Below are 15729 nucleotides of genomic sequence, written 5' to 3' on the forward strand. Positions count from 1 at the left end.
GACAGGAAAGCAGCCAGCGCAACGTTTTCAAGAGAGGAAACGCAAGCAAGACAGATGATTATTATTGTGTGAGAACGTACGATTCAAAGGAGGTACATTTGTTTAATTGTTTAAAAACATAGTAAGTTCGATGAATGTCCAAACTTAAACGATCGCAGGCTAATTGGATATGTTGCAAGTAACTCAACCCTCCTGTCTCCGCCTATCTTTAGCGATGTACAAGTTATGTTGTTAGTTTCACCGTTGTTCTCTGCGAACGGAACAATCACGTTCTTCGACCTTAAGGGGACACGGTATGTGTAATTGCAGGCTAACATTAATGACTGTAGGTTAATAGCGGCTTTTGCAATATATCAGTTATTCAAGTGCCCCCCAGTGTTATGATTGTGTTTAATGAGCAGCGCAATATCCACCCCGCTCTACTGCAATAACAAATTACACCGAGTGTTATCAAGAGAAAATAGTGGAGAACGCTATGGAGAAACTGTATACGCTTCTAAATGCTTGTGGACGAAATACTGTCTTTGCAAAAAATTCCTAAAGGTGTGCCAGAAAGTGTCTCAGCGCCGGAGTCAGCTATGTTTCCTAAACACGTGAGACCATTCTACGCTACATCTAATATATATTTGGCGGAAATAGGGTAATGTTAGGTCTAATGTGTGGCCATATTATAACTTTGGTGCCTTAATGAGCAGAGTTGAAGATATCTGCAGAACCCACGTTGTCATTTGGGTTTATGCGTTATACGTTGTTCAGATTACCGTGTCGTCTGTAAACTAAACTAGACATCTCTCAAATATTCAGCTAAAATTAGGGAAAATTTATTGGTTAGGTGTAAGAAAAGTTGAGAACGTGTGGTCTTTCATGATTTAAAATTCAATAGAGATGGCCGGCTGGGTACACGAAAGTGGTAACCGTTGCCTTCGCTACATTTATTTTGCTCTACAACCAGTGACAAATGTAGTACGGGAGTTGAAAGGCCGCAAGCATAATGAACAAAGGGCGCAATTTTTCATTTTTGCTTCATCTAGTTATTCGTCGTGAGATTCGGGAAACAAGAGGTTATGACCACCGAGAATCGACACTATATTGTGCAACCTATGACGATCAGCAAAACCAGCCAAGCGCGGACAAATCAGCGGATCTCTTAGGCATGTAGGGCCCTCTGGGCCGTACTTTTCGGTGGCAACGTAGCCTAGCAGCCTGCAAGATTATCTTACTGAGCTATGCCGAATGCTCGGCTGCGGTAGTCGGAAGTACAAATCCCCCCGTCTTTTTTTCTTTACATTTGCAGGCTTGGAGTGACACCTGACACCGGTGAAAGATGCCGAGATCGAGTGGGGCTATACTAATCCAGGTACAACCAAATTAGGAAGACCACCACTAAGCTGAACAAAGACACTCTCTCACCAGAACAGCAATTGGCCTCCCTGGTGCAGCTTTGGTAGCAACCTCCCTAGTGATATCTTCAATTAACCAATGGCCCTCAGTCCCCATCGGCTGCGGAGCATCTGATCAAGGCGGCGGTCAGACTTGTAACGCTGCAGAGGGCGGTAATATTCTCTGGGTCCGGACAGGCTGCCAATGGAAACTGACCCTGCAACGTTTAACACTCGAACCCTCTCGAGTGATGCTAGCTTAGCAGGATTATTTGAGGAACTATCAAACATTCTTTGGTATATTATCGGTCTTAGTGAGATTAGAAGAACTGGTGAGGCTTACACATTGCTGAATAACGGCCATGTCCTCTGCTATAGAGGTCTCCCGGATAAGAAGGAATACGGGGTAGGATTCCTAATCCATAAGGACATAGCGGGCAGCATTGACGAATTCTACAGCATCAACGAGAGGGCAGCAGTAGTCGTAATCAAACATAACAAGAGGTATAGATTAAAGGTGGTACAAGCCTACGCTCCAACATCCAGTCACTACGATGAGGAAGTAGATCAGTTTTACGAAGATGTTGAATTAGCGATGAGAAAAGTGCGAACTCGGTATACAGTAGTAATGGGTGACCTTAATGCAAAAGTTGGGAGAAAGCAGGCGGGTGAACTAGATATTGGCAACTACGGTGTCGATTCCAGAAACACTAGAGGAGAGATGCTGGTAAAATACGCAGAAAGCAATGAGCTGAGAATAATGAACACCTTTTTCAGCAATCATAGCGACAGAAAGTGAACCTGGAAAAGCCCTAATGGCGAAACAAGAAATGAAATTGACTTCGTACTTATTGCTGATCCCAGCATAGTGCTGGATGTAGAAGTGATAGGTAGGGTAAAGTGCAGTGATTGTCGGTTAGTGAGGGCTAGGATTCACCTCAATTTGAAGAGAGAAAGAGCAAAATTGGTCAAGAAGAAGAAGGTCAACTTGGAGGCAGTAAGGGTAAAAGCAGAGAAATTTAGGCTGGTACTTCCAAACAAATTTGCAGTCTTAGAACAGAGAGATAATGATGATGATATAGAGGTCATGAATGAAACCGTAACGAAGCTGGCTTCAGAGGCAGCAGCTTAAGTGGGAGGCAAGGCAACCAGCCGGAAATAAGCTCCCCCAAGTAAAAAAGGACCTAATAAAGAAACGACGAAAAATGAGTGTCCAACTCAAGAGATAGGATAGAATTCGTGGAACTGTCAAAATTGATCAACAAAGCGAAAATAAGAGATATTCGAAATTATAACGTGAGAAAAACTGAAGAAGCCGTAAAAAATTGGCGCAGCCTGGAATCAATGAGAAGGAAACTTGGTATACGACAAACCGAGATGTATGCACTGAAAGATAAGCACGGTAATATCATCAGTAATCTCGAAGACATAGAAAAAGTGACGGAAGAATTCTATACTGACTAGTACAGTACCCAGAGGAGTCACGATACCTCAATTAGAAACAGTAATGAACAGGATACAGAAAATACTCCTATAGCTACAGATGAGGTAAAAAGGGCCTTGTAAGGCATGAAACGGAAAAAAGCGGCCGGAGAGGATAGAATAACAGTCGATTTAATCAAATTGATTTGTTATATATGTTATGTGTACATGTTATACGTTGTATATCTGTTATGTTAATAGTCGATTTGATAGAGGAGACATAATGCTAGGAAAACTGGCGGCTCTCTATACCAAGTGTATATAGACTGCAAGGGTCCCAGAAAACTGGAAGAATGCAAACATTATACAAATCCACAAAAGGGGAGACGTTAAAGAACTGAAAAATAATAGGCCCATTTATCTTACTCCCAGTTATATATAAAATATTTACTAAAATAATCTCCAATAGAATAAGGGCAACACGGGACTTTAATCAACCAAGGGAACAGGCTGGCTTAAGGAAGGGATACTCTACAATGAATCACATGCATGCCATTAATCAGGTTATTCAGAAATACAGAGAGTACAATAAGCCTCTCTACATGGTTTTCATAAGTTACGAAAAAGCATTTAATTCAGTAGAAATACCAGCAGTAATAGAGGCATTGCGTAATCGAGGAGCACATAGCGCTTACGTAAATACCCTGGAAAATATCTACAGAGAATCCACAGCCCCCTTAATTCTACACAAGTAGGAAGATACCTATAAGGAAAGGAGTCAGACAAAGAGACACAATCTCTCCAATGCTATTCACTGCGCGCTTGGAAGACATATTCAACTGGGGAAGTTTAAGGATCGACGGCGAATACCTCAGTAACCTTCGCTTTGCCGATGACATTGTTTATTCAGCAACACTGCGGACGAGATTGAAGATTAATATGCAGAAGACAAAGATAATGATAAATCACCGGGCAAGGGAACAAGAGTTCAAGATCGCAATTAAGCCTCTAGAGTCTGTGAAAAAGAACTTTTACCCTTGTCAACTGATCACAGGGAACCCTGACCACGAGAAGGAAATTCATAAAAGGATGTAAATGGGTTGGATCGGGGGGGGGGGGGGGAGCGGAGAGGCATATGGCAGAAACCGCCAGCTCCTGACTGGGAGCTTAGCGTTATCATTGAAAAGGAAGGTATGAAATCCGTGCATTTTACCGGTGCTGACATATGTGACAGAATTGGAGACTGACAAAGAAGCTTGAGAACAAGCTAAGGACCGCGCAAAGATCGATGGAACGAAAAATGCTAGGCATAACTTTAAGGGACAGAATGAGCGGCTTGGATCATAGAGCAAACGGGTATAGACGATATTGTAATAGACATTAAGAGAAAAATATTGCAATGAGCAGGTCATGTAATGCGCAGATTAGATAACCGTTGGACCAATAGGGTGATAGAATGGATACCAAGAGAAGGGAAACGCAGTAGAGGACGGCAGAAGACTAGCTGGTGCGTCGAAAGTAGAAAATTTGCGGGTGCTAGTTGGAATCGGCTGGTGCAGGACAGGGATAATTGGAGATCTTAGGGAGAGGCCTTCGTCCTGCAGTAGACATAAAAGAGGCTGATGATGATTATGATGATGATGATGACTTATTCATCAGAAACAACTCTAACGGGAAAGCTGATAATTGTTAAATGTGTCTCGAAGTGCTCAACCTTACTGCTTTCTGACCCCCTTCACCTTGGACGCCTCAACCGCTGCTAACCACTCCCGCTGCCTGCACGGCGGAAACTTCTAATAGAAATCTACCGTATACAAACAAGTTTGTCTGCTGCCTGCTTGCTGGCAGCACCCTAGCATGGTTCATTCGATGTTCTCAAGCATTCACCCTTCCGTTCATGGTCACGAAGAGGCTAACTCCAGGAAGTGCTGGAGGCCAATTACCTTGACCGGACACGGCCATCCTGCACACTCTTCACGCTTAACAGCACAAACCCCTACGCAGTCCACTTCTTGCGGTCCCTTCTTTCGCAGGCAATCCGTCTCCACGGCCGCTCAAATGAGTTCCTCATTAGCCAAGTCTTCCACATTATAGCAAGAGGGGGGGGGGGGTGACGTTACCCCTTCTACTGACTTTCCAGGGTGTTGTGGTCTTGCTGATGCGCGCCGCTAGGTTCCTTGCAACACCACAATGTGGCACTCGCCTCGTGGTCAGGCTCGCTTGCGCCACGGTCGTGTTTCACAGTGTGTGCATACGGTACGTCCTGTGCTTGCTTTCATGTGCAATGAAAATGCAGGTAGTAGGTTGTAGAGGTCGCGTGCTGGACTGTGATAGTTTAAACATTACAATCGTCCATAGGCTGAAGAGAGAGCTCGTAGCTGGCGTGTCAACAGCGTGCTGCCAACGTATGCAGAAGGAGCACGTAAACACGTGCCAGCAGATCGGCTCCAAAGCGTGGAGTCAGCGTCGACAACACTCAGACTCAAAAGAAGCGTCGCATGGAAAAGGAACGCCTTCGCCACTTAGTGAAACGTGAAGATCGCGGCTGTATTTATGCAATGTATACATAAAATTGCAAATTAACTGATTGCCATACAAACTCATGATTCAAATAGAGTTTAACACTTCTGCCAGGTCAACCAAAGTAAACATCCCCCAAATCTTCCCTTACATCCGACAGTGCTTGAGATCCGCCAATTTCTTGTAAGACTGAAACTACCTGTTTTTTTTTTTTCTCTCCGCACTTTCCGAACCATCTTGGAGCGTTTTAGCATTACAAACGAAAGTAACATGTCAACAACGAGCACCCTCAGACCTTATTTGAGGCGCCAGTAGTAGCATTTTCTGTCACATTTCCCGGTTTGTTATTCAGCAACTAAAAAGAATGCTTAATGTTTTTTTCCTCATTGTGTTAGTCTATGTCAAATCACCTAATTTAACAAATTTATAAGGTAGAATCCAGGATTAGTTATTTTTATGAAGTGTTTAAAATCGTGTTCATTTTTTTAACATGCCAGACAGAACATGAACGCTTCTTGTGGATTTCTTACCCTGCGAGAGGAAAGTATTTACTTCAAATTTCAATGAATTTCTTGCGGCGAGTTTCCAGGCTGGCAAAGTTGAAAAATGTGCTCTCTTCATAAGCGGAGGTAAAAATATTTGATCTTTCGCCAACGTTGTGCAATGTTCACTCCTTGCATTTTTTGTTTATCTTTCACAAATTGATAGCTGTGATACCTTGTTGTATTACTTTAGAATCGACGTTATTTACCCGTAAGCTCTCTTGCTAAATATTCTTAGACCCGTGGACATAGTGCCTTTTCTATTCGAGCTAACCATGAGGTGAACTTCTACGACGAAATCCGCAAAAAGCTCTTATTACGGACACGGCGCTTCTGCATTTCTTTCGTGATGACATCTTTTTCTCGCGATAGTAACACTCATTTATTTGTTATTGGTACTCAGGCAGAACACTGCGATCATTTTTTGTTTTTCAAAACTAAGAGTGGCCACCAGATATGTTCGGCCGAACTCATCTGACCTTCTCACACGTTCGCCGCCTTCAGGATCGGCGTAAGAAATAGCGGCACCCAGCGTTGCGTTTCACGTCCCGCTCTACACGTCAATGGAGAGACCGCCGTTTGCGAATAACATCACGAACAGCAGCGCGTATCACCGTCGCGTAGGTCATGGATTACTAAGTGTAGCCACGGAACATACGTACACAACGGCGACAAGACCTTTCAAGAAAAAGAACGCAAGACGGACGCGAGCACAGTTTATATGGTACAAAAGAACATCACGTTTGCTTATTTTATACAGTTGCTTGATAAAAGCGCATTTTCACACGCATGCTACCTCTGACTCCCAGCGTTCCGGTAGAAGTAACACATGAAGGCTGGTTAATCAGCCAATTCTATGTGTACTTAGGATTAATAGTACGTGTCGCACAGTAACCACAGTGATAGCAGCAATTAAGATCTCGAGGTATCGTGTGTGTGCTGCAGAAGTACTCTTTCATATCCCTGCAAGGACACAGCAAGTGGCCTGCAAACTTATAAAGCTAGTTTATTTTATCTGACAGTTTTGCCACGTGCATAGTCGAATTGGGATAGACGTACAGACGAACAACAACCTCAATGAGTTCTAAACAAAGGTGTTTATTGGAGAGCTCCGGGATCATTTTGGCATTTTGCAGCTCTTAAAACAGCCCCTAACGTTGCAGGTCGCTTTCATCTGTGCCCCCTAGCAAGCCAGAAGTAGAGCATACACACACGTTGAAATTGTACAAGCGAACGGGCTTCCGCCAACCTGACCGCGCCGTGAAATACTTTCTTACCTGAAAGGAAGGGACACGCTGCTTCGTGATCCGCGACTGCGTCCATCGGGAGAACGGCAGGGCAACCGTGGGCGCGATTGACACAAACGGTGAAAGTCATCTGCATTAAAAAGTAGGCAAAGTTATTAATCGTACAAGGCACGAAATAGGAGCGACCATTTTGAAGCTGATAAATAGCTCGTGTTCACTACTGTATCGTAAAGAGACCATAAACGACACTTTTCGAAGCCTGAAAATCCCCTTTGAATGAGTATGGTGCCTCCAGGGATATATAGCCGAAATAGTTTTTCAAAATGACGTTACGCGCTTAGTTAATTCGTGCGCGCTATTTATTTTTTATTTATTTATTTATTTACTTATTTGTTTGTTTTTGTTTGTTTGTTTATTGCATACTGCAGACCGATCTGGTCCAAGCAGGACGGGCAATACAATTTACAGAATATTTCTATTGCACAAAAAGAGAACAACAAGAAAAGAAACATAATAGTACCGGAGGAAAGAACACAAAAGAACATAATCATCTAGTCATATAGTGCGTCATTAGGTTCTGTTAGGCTATTCCAGTCGGACACAGAACGCAGAAAAAAGGAGAACTTATATATGCCTGTTCTTGCAAAGTAAGGGGTTAGAAAGTGTGTTTGGTAATGTCGCGTAGGTCTTGTGGCCAAAAGGGAAAGAAACTGTGCCTGATCATTAGCCATTTTACCGTTAAGAAGTAAGTTTAAAAAATTCAAACGACATTTTTTGCTTCTCGATTCAAGTAGTTCAATGATGTTAGCTTTCATGAGCTCAGAAGGAGAATCAGTATACTTAAATTTAGAATAGATAAACCTGTCATCTTTTCGCTGAATCCTTTCTAACTTTTTAATGTTATCCTTAGTATAGGGATCCTAAAAACATAGCAGTATTCAAGCTTAGGGCGTATGAATGTGAATTAGCTAAGAAGTTTGACCTTAGGAGGAGAATTGCGAAGATTATGTCTTAAGTAACAAAGTTTGTGGAAACCTGAAGAGTAAATGTTATCAATGTGCAGATTCCAATAGAGGTTATCAGTGATTGTGACTCCTAGGTACTCGTAACTGGTAACTGGTACTAGTCTGACTCTTAGGAACTGTAACTTGTGACTCCTAGGAACTGTAACCGTTAATTTATGTCCCATTCGCCCAGCGTTTCTCTGTTCCGAAAGAGCGGAGGAGAATTTCTGCCGTCGCCGTCGCCGTGATGTTCCGTATAAAGACCGAGGGCGATAAAATCGTCGCCGCGCGCCGTATGCAGTATGTGTGAGAGAAAGCGTACGAGGCTGAGCCGGCGTTCGCGGCTCAACCTCGCGCATGAAAGAGGGGAAGCGCACCGTCTGCATCACTTGCAAGGCTCAGGGAAGCGGGTAGGGTGGAGGGACGCGTTTTCCTCCGGGCGGCCCGGCCCGTGCGCCTGCGCGCGCGCGTTTGGCCCGCTGTACTTTGAAGGCCATTTGCGATGGGGACAAAGTCCGCCGGGGGTAGGGTAAGTGTGGGGAGGGGGGAGGGCGGTGCGTTATACTCAGTGGGGCGCGGTCGGTGGTAGTAGTAGCAGTAGAAAACGCTTATTCACGATAGAGCGAAAAAAATACGGAGAAAAAAAATGTACAGTGAGTGTAGTCTTCATTTCAAAACCCCAGTGGCCTTGGTTGCTGCTCTCGCCTGGATTACCAGTCCGCGCTGGGTCTCCAGGTCTAGGCTAGACAAGGTGGCTTCCCACTGCTCCTCCGGCTGTTGTGATTGCATGTCTGGCGGTTTGGGGCCCGTACACCCCACGTGACGTGATAGTCACTGGGCTGTTCGTTACACCAGGGGCATGCGTCTTTGTAGTGTTCTGAGAAGATGCTGTATTTGTGTAAGTTGGGGAAAGTGTTGGTCTAGAGCTATCTCCAGTCCCGTGCTTCCTGTGCGTTTAGCCCCTTGTGTGCTTGGGGGGGGGGGAGGTAAAGCTGTCGTTGTTTGCGCAAGTATTGAAGTCTCGCGCCGTAAGCCGCTGGGACAGGGACGATAGTAGAGGAATCGAGGATTGTGGCCGCTCGGTTTGTTTGACCTCGAGCTAGCCTGTCCACGACCTCGTTATCCTCATGCCCCGAGTGCCCCGGGGCCCACGTAATCTGGCGTTTGAGTGATGAATTTGTAGCCATTGAATTAGTCGTGAATCTAGCTAATTACTGAAGTATTCTTCCTGCTAGAAGGAGCCGACACGCTGCTTGGTAGTCTATTACTACTTGTAGTTCTCGGTTTGTCGCGTCCCCGTATTGAACAGCCAGCACGATCGCCGCAGCTTCCGCTTCTGTGACCGTACAGTGCTCGAATGGAGATATTGTAGACTTCTGTGCTTGATTTAGCACCAATAAGTACTTAAGCACTGAAGAAAAGTTTTACGCCTGTCTTATTTGTACCAGTAGTTAAATCGAAACTTTAAGCCTAATAAATTTAGTGAGACCGTGACTGTAAGAATTCTTGTCAGAAGGAAGATTAAAAGTTGCGAACGTTTGGTTTCTGATGGCACGAGAGCGTGAGTAAAATACAGATTGTTGTAAGGGCAGGTTATTTTTAAGAAAGCTATAGATATGCGGAAATTTTTATTATATGTATCCTATCATAGGGCAATACATTCTACTAACAAACCCAGAGTAGGTTCATAAATCTTGAGTGAGTAATTATTCACTAAGCTCGTTTAACTATCTGGCGAATGGGTTCAAGAGAAATTTTGTACGTCGCACCACAAGATTCATTACGATACCTTAGACGACAGTGAATTAACACAAAATATAAAATATGCAATGTTTATACTAAGTTATGTCATGCTCGTGAGAGTGCATAGCATCCTTTCATCAGTGCAGGTTATCAAATAACACGCCGCGATATTGAAATGAACTTCATCCAATGTGATTTCGTTTATTAATAACAGTAAATCTTCAAGTGCCAGGGAGTTGCTACATGTCCTAAATACAACATATTTAGTTTTCCTAACGTTAATTGCAAGTTTGGCGAATAAAACCATTTTCAGACCTTTTACCTCTTCGTTTCCGTTATCTTCTAGACCATAAACGATGTCGGCTTTAAGCAAAATGCAAGTGTCGCCGGCAAACAAAAGGGCTGTATTTGATTTCATTATTGTTCTTACGACATTACCATATAAAGAATATAGTATTGGTTCGAGAAAGGATCCTTGCGGGATCCCAGTACTCACGTTTGGAATTTGGGGAAAGGTTGCCCTGTCCATGGTTGGGGTCGAGCTCCAAGGGACTGCAACCAGGAATCTGGGAACTGCAGACTTGAAGGGAGCATAATTTCAGTATAAGAGATAAATGTACGATTTGAAAAATACTTATCTAGCACGAAGAATACTTAGGACGAGAAGGACAAGCACGAAGAACATGTCATGAAAGTCCTTTTAACTCTAGATAATTTTCGATTTATTTCTTTTTCACTTGCCATCTTGCACACTTAGAAAGATTCCCTGATACACCTTGTAGACTCATACAGATAGGAAGACTGGGTAAAAAAGCTGATTTTTGGCAGCTTGACGAGGCCCGCAGCCCCTGAAGTCAGTGCTTGGAAGCACGCAAGGAAGCACGCACGAAGCATGCAAGAGCCCTAGGCCAATTTAATAGTCCAATGAGTACCTCTAAGATAATATCTCTGAGGGAACGCGCCAAATCAAAGTTTACCAGTAGGTTCCGTGTCTCCCCCATGATTCGAAATCCTAAACTGTTTACAGATTCGCCGCGAAGGTGATTTGTGATGTACTCCTTGGTGTGACCCGATCGAATATTCATGACTCCCTTGCCAGTGACTTGAGCAGGTTGGCTTGCGTCGAATATTTCAACAGGAATCCTACGCGCTTTAGCTGGCGATCCCATGGTTAGTGTGAGCTCTCGTTGTGCCGGCAAAGTTTTGAAGTACATTTTATTCCAATTGGAAAGCGTTAACAGCATTGGCTTTAGCTATGTAGCCAAATGCCAAGTGTTCGGTTGCAACGCTTGTAGGGGCAGTTTGTCCTGTGAGGTAGTAAATGGTTGACTTGGGGATTTCTTCTGCAGACATCTGGTTAAGCGGCCTGACGAACTCGAAAACGTGGGGCCCACCCACCCGCTCCGATAGCAGTTCACCCTCGAGTATTCGCATCGTGTATCTGCGGTAGTTGCGTCATCGTCTGATGCGTCGACGTCGTCTTGCTCCATACTGTCCGTCATCAGGGGTGCCGAGCCGGCGGATTCTCCCTTCGCCTGCACCTCGGAAACCGCGTGCCTTCCCCGCCGCATTGAGTTGGCGCACGGAAATTTCACGGTGATTTCATCCGAACGAGAAGGCATGGTTCATTCTACGGGACGATCTTATTGCTGAAGTGGGTCTACGAAGGATATAGGGGCGTTCGTCGAGTCCGTGCTTAAGAAACCTAGTCGCAGTCGCAAGTCAGCGAGGCCATACTCGAGCTAAGCCTAGGCGCAGTTAGGCCTAACCCGTCCACCAAGAGCAACAAAAATTTGGAGGACTCTTAAGCTTCGCATTTGAGAGTGGAACGCCATAGCATTCAAAGGTCCCTGACTACTTGTCACGCTTCCTGGCCACCGCAGCTCTCTTTTAAAGCGAAAGCTTCACTGGCCGCGTACTTGCGATTTCTCCGCGGCAGTGCTCTGAGGAGGCACATGACGTCACAATGCGCGCCTCTCCATGAATGTTTATCTCTCTCTCTCTCGCTATCTAGTCACTACTGCGCATGCGCCACTAGTAGCATCGAGCCACGGATATTCCGCCGCGGCGCAGCGGCGCCCCTCAGCACCGCCGTTTGGTATGACGTCACACCGCGTTGCTCGTCGTTGAGCTCCCCTCCGCTCGCGTCGCCAGCTGCGTCGCATGCCTGATAACGTGCCGTAGGATTGAAAAGGAAAGCTCCAGTGCGCGGCAACTACAGTTGAGGCGGCAGTATCGACGGCGACAATTCTGATAAGCAGGAGGAGGCCTGGAATCGACATCGGAACGAGATGAAGAGGAAACGAATCGCCCAGGAAACAGACGGAACAGCGCGCCGGACGACTGGCTAAACGCCGCAACATAGCTAGACAACCAGACTAACCTGTACCTGCAATCAAGATTAACCAAAGCTAACCATGTTATGCCTTAGCTTTCGCTACGTATATCCTGAAATAGCCGAGATAATTAAGCCACTGCCAATTTTTTTTCTCCCCCTTCCAGGCAAGCGCCATCTAGATGAGTGTGTTTCAAGGAACCCAGCGGGGGCGCCGCTCTATGAATGGTAGAAACGCTGGAAAGAGGGGTTTTGTTTCAGCTTCTGTATAACAATTTTCTCGTATATTCAAGTTACAATCCAACGCTGTCATCTCTGTAGGTTGCCTGTAGGTCGTAGTTTACGATTTTTCTGACACATTTTACATCGAGGAATTGAATTAGTTCAGTAATGCATCTGTACCACGCAGAGGGACTGCGTGGTTGTGGTTCAGAATGATTTTTAGCTAAACGATGGTCGGCGCCTGAGCATCCGGATGGCGACACCGGATGTTTTGCAACATGGGGCCTTTAACGTTGTCTGGAGAGCTTCACGGTCCCGTACACAAAGATTCGTAAGTAGACAGCGAAGATTTTCGTTGAAAAGCTGAAAAAACAGAGTCCATACGAAGCACGCCTTTATCACGCTGCGCGTTCGAAGCCATCCACTCCGCCCCCCCCCCCTCCCCCTCGCACGGTGTGAATGCGCCTCGAGCGTTCGGTAAGTTGCTTGCGTAACGCTGAAACGCTAAACTTGAGAGGAACCGTGGCTAGAGCGCATCGCGAACGCACGACTTCTCCTGCAGGATACGATTCCTCCGCTCGCTAAGCAATGTGATTCGGCAAAAGAATCTTGAGCGCGTAGTGCCGCTGAATCAGAAATTTCGATCGTTTAAGCACATCGCTAGCTATAAGCTTCACACTGTGCGTCCCATTGGCGGACGTTTGGCAGGAAAGTCGCTCACCTCTGGTGCCTCTCTCGGCTGACCCTCAGCAGGACCGGGTTTTCCGGGCTAGATTCTTCAACGCTCGAGCAACGACTTCCACGAGCTTTCTTCGCCTGGCCTTCTTTTTCTTCCACGTGTCTGCGGGGGCAGAATCAAGATATTGCGCTAAGGTGAAAACGCTACCTTAAAAACTGAAGGAACATTGTTAGCGTCTTAATTAGTTGTGGGAGAGAATTTTTCAGCAATAATTATGTCCTTACGCTTCCTCTGAAGAAACACAGCGAAAGTTGGTCCCCCACCCAGCGTTTGTGAAACCGAAACTCAAGGTCACACTTTTATGCTGAAATTGTGTAGTCTTTTTTCTTTTTCAACGTTTTGCATTAGATTCAAACAAGTAATAGAGGCTGAAAAGCATTTGAAACGGGTTCTCATATGTTATAAAGATGATGATGATGCATAATGTTTTGCGGCGCATGAACAACTAATTGGCCAAGAGCGCCTCCCCACCAAAAAAAAAAGTATGATATGATTGATGGTGGGACACAGGAAATATCGGACATGGCTGTATAGTGTACGCCATTCGTTGTAAAGTGCATAAAATGTATATGTATTAAAGGAGCCCACAACCACTTTATATCAAACTGCGGAAATGCATCTGGAGTGAAAATAGGATATTTAAGAAATACTTTGCTGCCAAAAGTATTTCCAAGCGTTCTGCAGAGTCGGAGTTATTGGCAATCAAACACTGCCTCCGCTGTGCTCCCGTTCCCACTACGCCTACTGCGCAGGCTACGGCGGCGTAGGGCGCGCCTACACTCTTAGGCAAAGTTACACCCTTTGGCTTGCCGCTTCTGCCACACAACAATAATCGTTATCTGCCTTGATGCGTTTCCATTCTTTAACGCTGCGAGCCCGGAACTTTCCAGTTACGAACGGCACGCGCGTTATCAGAAGGGGCACTCCAAACGGTCTAAACTGTTCTATGCTGATAACGCGCGTGTCGTTCGTTACTGGAAAGTACCGGGCTCGCAGCGTTAAAGAAAGGAAACTCATCAAGGCAGATAACGATTATTGTTGTGTGGCAGAAGGGGCAAGCCAAAGGGTGTAACTTTGCCTAAGAGTGTACGACGCTCCGCACTCTAAATGTCACCGTGGCGCGCAGTTCAAATTGCATTTTGGATGTTAAAGGCCAACTGCAACGAAATTTCACTTGTGATAAATTTATTATAAATGCTTCTCGCATTCCTCAGTGTAATCGTGGCAAAGACGCACAGGCTGGTAATTGCAATAATTCTGTTATTAGCAGCTATTAAACAGCGCATATGCAGACGACGCATGCACTTGGCGGCAAAGCGGCAGCCATCCGGATGTGGCGAGTGAACCGTACGCAACTGTTGATCTCCTAGTTGCGCCTAGGCAGCCAGTCGCAATGCTCGCTCATCATGTACGAGTTGACGGCCGCCTCTGTAGGCGTTCGTGCTTCCTTTCGCCCTCGCTATTCGAGCTGTTGTAAGAATGTCGATGCGTTGGATGGCCGTCGGGTGCTTGAATACGTACTCGAACACGAGCGATGGTTGTGCGGTTGGAAAGGTGTTAACGCTGAACTGCGGGATAGTCCGTGCCGCTGTGTTCGTTGGGGCAGCAGATGCCTGCATCACACGATTGCTTCGCAATGGAAGTTGCAACGGCAATTGTTGGTTCACACAGGTGGTACGCTCTGTCCAATCCGTTGTACTGCTGGTCGTCGCTCGTTACCACGCTACCAAGCGCCACGAAAGCAAACATATGCCTATAGGTAGGCAGCTGAGTGTACCGTAAGAGATACGTGTGCGCGAATGCTGACTGTTGCCATATGGTTGGCAGCCAATGCGAAATGTATTGTCTGAACTTTATGCACTGATTGATTGCCGTTTCATGTCGCTGTTATCTCACTTGGTTACGGTCGCCGTGTTATGTTTCTCGGATGTGACGACCTGGTCAGTCGCATTGGGAAGCAGCCAGTGGCGTAGCTAGGTCGTCTGGCACCCGGGGCCCATAGGTCTTCTGTCACCCCCCCCCCCCCCCCCCGTCTGATGTAGCTGAGGAAGGCGAGGATATCGACAATTGCCGGGTTTCAGCACCAGTACAGCCGCCTTGGATACCGCGCGCGTTCCCCGGGTCCCCCTCTCCTTCGCTTTCTTTCCCAGAGACCGCGAATGCAGCAAATATACACGCTGTTTTACCTGCGCCAAGTACCACAGGGTACTGCACTGATAACGAGTGATAAGCCCATGTGCACATCTTCTGTCAGACTGTAAGGCTTAGCAGCCAATACAAATGCGGCATCGTGGAAAACATGACTCTCGTCGCAAGTAACAAAAAATATCTTTTAATAAAGTTTTAATTACCAATTTTAGCGGCAATATTGCGTTTGCAAAATTGAAGCCCGACATTCATATCTTGCCCAACAACAACTTTACAAAAATCGTCGTAGGTATTATGGCACGCAGTATTTTGTCTGTGGGCAGCCCTGAACGAAAACGAAAATTAAATTGTTTGTCAGTGACGCTGATATTCCCACCCTATTAGAAACGCTACCTGCCTCCCCGCTGCGCGGGCGCCAATCCTATGAC

At 45.7% G+C, this 15729-nt stretch overlaps 1 long non-coding RNA gene across 1 annotated transcript; it reads right to left on the reverse strand.

The window, feature by feature from the left end:
* Positions 1-7152: 7152 nt before the first annotated feature.
* LOC142575757 (uncharacterized) lies at positions 7153-13233 on the reverse strand. Its single transcript, XR_012826708.1, has 3 exons — positions 13136-13233; positions 10354-10437; positions 7153-7240 (listed from the first exon to the last, which is right to left on the reverse strand). It is a non-coding gene; the product is annotated as an uncharacterized LOC142575757 (long non-coding RNA).
* Between the last annotated feature and the right edge of the window lie 2496 nt (positions 13234-15729).

The sequence above is a fragment of the Dermacentor variabilis genome, chromosome 3, assembly GCF_050947875.1.
Source record: "Dermacentor variabilis isolate Ectoservices chromosome 3, ASM5094787v1, whole genome shotgun sequence".
Lineage (NCBI taxonomy): Eukaryota > Metazoa > Arthropoda > Arachnida > Ixodida > Ixodidae > Dermacentor > Dermacentor variabilis.